This window comes from Channa argus, chromosome 4 (assembly GCF_033026475.1).
Source record: "Channa argus isolate prfri chromosome 4, Channa argus male v1.0, whole genome shotgun sequence".
Taxonomy (NCBI): Eukaryota; Metazoa; Chordata; class Actinopteri; order Anabantiformes; family Channidae; genus Channa; species Channa argus.
Window position 1 is genome coordinate 16,267,090 of NC_090200.1, and position 7,195 is coordinate 16,274,284.

Here is a 7,195-nt window from a genome sequence, read left to right on the forward strand (position 1 = left end):
TGATAATACTTTAACCATATGACCTACAAAAATAAGCGCTACTGTTTACTTGATGATGTATTGCTGTTTTTAAAGAAGGAAGGAGTCCCTATATCTAAGCTACTGTTTTCTGCCTCTCATAAGCACACTGGAGACTGTAACCAAAACCCCAAACTAGAGCCATGGCAGTCTGTAATATATCGGTTAAAGAGTTTTACTTCTCTTGAGAGATGTTGCGGTTTCTTTCTTTCTTTCTTTTTTTATCATAGTGTTAAACTTCAGCCCTTAAGGATGTCCAGTTTGCTGCTAATGTACTGTAGTTTCTAATAATACTGTAGAAAGATGCATGCTCTGATCGCTTTACCACTAGGCTTTAATGACTACAAACTGTAATGATACCTGTGATGCTGTTGATAAACTGCTCATTTGTTGTTCTGTTGAAAACAAATGGATATATGGGGCTCAATTCCATCAAGTTTGTTTTTCAGTATCCAATAAATTTCCCCTACTCAGAAGATAAGACATTGCTTTCATAATACCAGAAATATTTTTTCAAGCTTCCAGTTTCATATAACATATTTGGGGCATTAGTTTCTCAATACTTATGGAGATACTGCATAGCTATTTGAAGGAGTTCAGCCCCAAACCTTCAGCTGGTATTGTGTCAGTCTTTCTGTGTTGCAATGTGTTTAAGTCCATTTGTCCAGATAATACAGCTTTGCTGAGCTCAGACTGACATCACAGCCAACTTTCCAAAGGATACGGACTGACTTTACTCTCATGTTTTGTTCCTAAACTAACCAATGTTTACGACAATACCAATGAGCTTTCTTCTGTACAGAAATGTGCATTCCAAATACCACAAAGGCAGTTGTTTGTATACAGATTATTTTAAATTTAATTTCTCTCGTATTCTCTTGATCTTAGTGACTGTAAGATGTACATAGTGGGGTCCTCTATGGTGAAGGGACTCTGTTATCCTTACTGTAGGTAAAAGTATTCTGTTAATTTTTTTCCCTGGATATGTTGTTGCCATAGTGATGACCAAAAAGATACCTGTGATGTGCACCTGTCCTTATGTCCTGCTCCAGTGGGTTGGCGTGTCTCTATACTCTCCCTCCCTGTTTTCCCCTACTGATATGTGTTTCTCTTTCTTTCCCTCCCTCTACTCCACTGAGCTAAATAAAGTCTGCTTTGGTGCATGCTCTGGTCTCATCCCTTTGGTCCAACTGAGAGAAGCCATTTTGTGAATGCTGTGGTATGTAAAGGTGTCTGCCTGTTTTGTTTTTCATATTCCAGGTTGGGTGTTTGGTGGTGGTGTGCGTCTGGGTGTGGGGCTTTTGATGTGCAACTGTGTGTGTGTGTGTGTAATACAGCAGTGTGTGGATGGCGTTTGGTGAATGCAGCCATGACCTCTGGGGTCACTTCATTAATTACATCTGTGACATTCAGCCAGATGAGTTTCCTTTGTGACTAAATGATATGATGAATATTAACAACCTTGGATGAATTACACTGCTGCTCCTGCTGCTGCTGATGATGATAATGTGTTTTACGACTCTGGGACAGAGGAGAGGAAAATTGCACACTACAGCACATTTAGTATATGCACATTTTCATATTGAACATTTCAAAAAACCACAGCATAGTTTGATAGAGCAGATTTTTATTATTTTGTTCATTTTGTGTTAAACTTCAGTGGCTAATGAAATAACTTGCTAGAGAAAAAAAGTTATTTAAACATAGGAATGTGTTGTGCATTCAGGGTCTCTAGTATTAGGTATCAGCTCCTTGTTCTGTAGCAGAAAGCCATTCATTTAACCACTATACAGAAATACAAACAGGAAACAGTCCTATTGGGGTTGCAGGGATAAGACAAACCGATATGTGGGGAGAACAATAGTAAAGTAACCACAGAAGAGGGCTTGAGATAGCTGTGTAGCCGATGATAACCATCTAAGAAAGTCATCCTGATAAAGTGATCCCCCACCATTTCTCCTTCTCCCTGTCCTCCCCCTCTTAATCAAATGAGTACTGTGCAGCTGGTGGGGTTGCGGCAAAAAGGGGTACGAGTGTGGGTGCGTGAAAGGGGGGGGGCATTGAAGGATGGCGTGAAATTATTGCCTGCTGGTGTATATATGTGTCGCTGGGGGTAGTGGGGTAGAGTAGGGGGTTGGGCTGCAGTTGGGGGGCGGGGGTGTAATGTCATTGCCTGCTGGTGTATCTGTAGTGGGGGCTCATTTAGATTTAGATTGGTTATGTGAGGAGAGAGCTGAAAGGCCAGCTCATGTTTATGCATGAATCCCAAAGCACGCTGCTGTGGTGGAGCCCTGAGTTAAAGAGACAGTGCTGAAATACATTCGAACATTTAGAAACAGCCCTGCTTCTTTGGATAAGGCTGGAGTTGAAGCGACGCTGTGCTATCTGATACATTTAAATCGGTGTGTGCATGTATAGGCCTGTTTGTGGCATTTATTTGTCTGTCTACATCTTTGTATGTAGACTGATTGCACCTCTTTCCAAATGAATATTATGCGGTTTTCTTATCCAAGAAACTATCTAATTTTAATCTTAAAAATGCATCACCATCCACAGCCTGACTGGTCTGGAAGATTACTTTGGTATCTACTATAGCTGAAGTAGAGCCACACACAGTACATGGGAGCTTCCCACATCACACTCACTCATACACCGAGAATAATCAGTAAATGTCTCTGAAGGAGAGTTTGTTCAGCACTTCATCAGGTATAAAGTGGTTTTTATTTGGAAACGTGGTCCCTATCCATCTTTTAAATGACTTTTTAATGGCCGTCACACTATCCTAATCAATCATTTGGCACTCTTGGCTGCCAGTGCAAATACACTCTATTTATAATTCTTACATTGTATAGCAAAAAGGGACTCTATGCCTTTTTAGTACTGTAGATGAAGAGAGAAATCTGTAATTTCATTTGTCTCGTTTTTAGTCAGACTTCCTAAACCTTTCTTGGGCATCCTCAGTATAGAGTATACTGTCTACATATCATATTGGTATTCTACAAGCTTCTCTCAAAGGGTGGATCGTTCTTAGCCACATTTTCCTTGGGGCCCACTCTTCTTGGTGCCCCCTCACAATCCATGCTATCACCCTGTCTTCGGCCCCCCCTTTAGCGCTTCGCATCTATAATGAGATACAAATCCGCATCAGCAGGACAGTGTCTACGCCACGCGTCACTGTGTGAATATTACTCACACTTATTAGCTGGATTATGATAATCTTTACACTCTCTGCTCACAGACAACAGACTCCGCATGATATTGGGGTGGTCACGGCAGCAAGCGTGTGTTGTCGTGTGTGTAGCTCCGTATGTGTGTGTTACAATGATTGCCATGTTGTCAAACTGATCTGCATGTGAAAGGGCGGTCTAATTATATCACTTATGCAAATGAGAAATGCATGTATGCACACACATAGACACCACTGACAGCTTACTACTGAGGTCAAAAAGACAGTGGGAGCTATCCTCTTACTGACACACAGGGTGGCATCACCACCTGTCAGAGATATACACTCCTTCAGATGAATTAGAAAAAAGAGTGATGGGTCAAGCTCAGAGCAAAGTAAAGCACTTTGTCTGTTATTGGAAAATGTCTGACTGCATATCCACTGATTAGTCTTTTTTCAGAATGAAACATTGATAGCATCCCTGTTGGAATGATTGATTGAGTCTGACACATTTTAATTACGCCCAAATTAAATGAATCGGCTGGCGGACTATAAAACATTGCTGTTTAATAACGAGCCCCTCCATTTGCCTTTTTTTCCCCCTTCCTTCATCCAATCCCATTTTGGCTGCCCGCACCAAATAACCTCTCTCCATTTAATGATATGCAAATGAATTTTCATGAACCCCATGATCCCATGCGATGATTAAACTGAGATGACATTAGCTGCCATGCTGCTGCCACTGTCAGTGTTTCTGTCTGCCTCCATTCTCTCTCCCCATCACTGCCATCTTTCTTTGTATCCACGACAACGGCCAACTGGTGATATCAAGGGGCTCATTGTCACCATTCCCTTATGAATTTTCTTTTTGAAAGGCAACATTCTGCATATCCGGTGTTATTTCAACAACTTTTTCCAGTGGTAAAAGGGATGAATCATCAGAGCATGAAATGCTGGTGCTTCCACCACATGTGGTAGTGGTACACCAAAGACAAGCAAGCTACAACAAAATACAATTATTGTAACGCAGTAACATCATACGAATGAGTTTTGTAACCTTCCACAGCTCTTCATTTTCCACTTCCAGTGCCTCCCTCCCACCGTTCCAATTCAGTCTGGTTCTAGCTCCACCTTTGCTGTCGTTTATTGTACTCCATTTACATAATGAAGCCCGGGCTTAATTAAGATCCCACTGGAGTCTGGAGCCTGGGATGAAGGAAAGAAGGACAAGAAGGAATGGAGGGGGGATTCCAGCGTTCCTTAGCTTATTCGCACGTGTCCAAATATGAGGCACAATTTAAGTGGGGAGAGAAGCGTTGACGAGCGATTAAATCGCTAATTATGATCGGCTGTTAGAATTAGTATGTGGCTGTTAATTAGCTGCAGATGAGATGCCCAGACAGTTGCCCGCCCCTGACGACTGCAGCGCCCTCCCTGACTGGTGGGAGAGAAACATGGCTTGACACCCTGGCGATGATGCCAACACATCCCTCCCTTTAACACACACACACACACAGCAGTCTGGAGGGATATCCCTTTAAGAACATCCCAGGTGTGCATGTGCAGGAAGGAGGCTCTTCATCATCCTTGTCCACCCACTCCCACTGTTCTTCGTTAAGCAAAAAATTCCTTTTTTCTCTTTCTATATCCTTTATTCATTTGCTCATTATTCCTCCTTCTGTGGGCTTTAATGGAATGGTAGCATCATTCCTCTTAGTACTTTGCAATGGACAGCAGCTTCCTTTGAGTGCAGCAGTTGGCAATGCACAGAGTTGGCACTGAGAAAATGTCTTATGTCCCATGCTCACACCATAGTTGCATTACTTCCAACCTTCTGCTACAATTTTGTGTGCACATTTACTACACCTTTGTACAATGTTCAGTGGCACCGGCGAATGCCTGTTCGTTTGGCATGGTGCCATCTCTGTTTCTGTTCTTTCCCTTGAGGGGATGGTATTGCCAAAATATTGAAGGCATCCAATTCCCCATATGGAAGTTTATGTTTACAAATGTATGTGTATATTGCCTTGGCAATGTGCCATCTTACTCTCCGTGCCCTTGTTGCCCCTGAAAAGATGCCATCACAGAATCGTTGGCAACCTCTGCTTGGCACCTCTTCTTGGTTTTATCCAAGCAAACAAATGGTGCTTTGCGACAAATCCTCAGAGGTGAGTCCCCCTGTCTTCGACTAAGACAGTTCTACATCGATGGCTTTTATTGCTTCTTGTATGCCATGACTGCAGGCTGGCATGGTGCCCACTGGCTGGCACACAGAGAAGTGGAGAACGGATAGAATGCAGGATTTTCCGCCAAAATGTTTCTTCACGATCAATGGTCATCACAGAGTTACACCTTGCTGTTTTATGGTTGGATCCATTTGACTCTTCAACATCCTTTTCGGCTTCCCTTCATCCATCTACATCTGTTATCTTCTGTCTGCTGGCATATTGGTCACTTCCATACTCTGCTGTCCGCTGATATTTTCTATATCGTTTTCTGTCTCTGCCCGTTCTGCCGTTCGTTTCGCCCTACCGTGCATGTGCCAAGGTGGCACGGTGGTAGCACTATGGAAGTCTGTTTCTGTTCTTCTTCCATTCTTATTCTCCTCGCCCCTTTGCCCATGCCCATGCCCGCCCCCGCTCAAGTCCTGACTGGATGGCACTGTGCCAACCTGCCACCGCTATCGCTCTCATTTGTAGCTCATCCCTCCGTTGCCCTTCCCCCTGTCTCCATATTTCCATCCCTCTCTCTTTCCCTCATTTCATTCATCTACTTTCTGAATTGTTTAGTGTATTAAATGTTTGTATACACAAAAAATGACTTAACCGATGCACGCACAACTTCTAATTCCTAAATACCATCTGCACATTGTTGCTTTTGTTGTCATGCGCGACTTTTTTTGGCACTTGAAAGAGTGCGGTGAGTGAATGCCCTGCAGGTAATTACTGCAGTGGTTACCTATTCCACTGAGACAATCAGAGAAAGATGAAGAGAGCCCTGAGTTTGGATAAAGCTTGTGTTGTTTTAATTAACTTTCACCAACCCCCATCATGTGCACTTTGTTTCACATCTTTGAGAGCGTTTTTCAGGTCCTGCTTCTTCACACAACCGCTATACAGCAATAAGACTGATCAGATTATCAATAAAAATCAGTGATGCACCATTGACCTCACCCACTCTACCAAGATGACCTACTGCTCCCGTGTTTTTCTACTTTCTCTCCTTTTTAAAAAATCTCTCACGTCTAACAAAAGCTGCCAGTGGTGATGAAGCTATTAAGCAAATACTCTCATTAGTACACAAAACATAATGAATATGTAAATGATGTGTGTAATTTATGCATGGGCTCATAGACTTGTTCTCTTTTCAGTCCTCCATTGTATTCACTCTATTTATATCCCCTTTCTTTCAAACTTCACACTCTTGCTCAAATTTTCCTCTTTTCTTAGACCACATCCTGTGACTGAATTCATGGGGGACTTCTCAAGGTCTCTCTATTGTCTCTTTTATTTGTCTTTTTTCACATTTCTCCTTGCCTTTAAGCATAGTTTGTAGTTTTTTAATAGTCTCTCAGAGTCTCTCTCTCTTTTCTCTGTTTGCTTCTTTCTGCTCACAGCCTGTCCCCTCTAAAAACAAACCCTGTAGTGACGCATTAAACCAACATCTAAGTGTTTGAACAAGGTCCTTCTTCCAGGAATATGAATACAGAATAGTCTATCCATGAAATCACACACATTGGATTGTGTTGTATGCTGTGTGTTTCTCTTTGTTCCTCTATAATTGTGTTGATGTGTGGTCCAAACTGTGTGGTAAATTGAAGCGTGTCCTGATAGATGGTGAGTAGCCTTGCTCCTGTCTAGGATAAACACCTATAATACTCTGGCTCCCTTGGCAATCACCATAGCAACAAACCATGGTGCCCACGTGAGTTGCATAATAAGATGTTCCCCAAGACCACGGACCATAAAGCGGCAACAAACCAGACACCTACAGCAATGAATCTGAATCAGA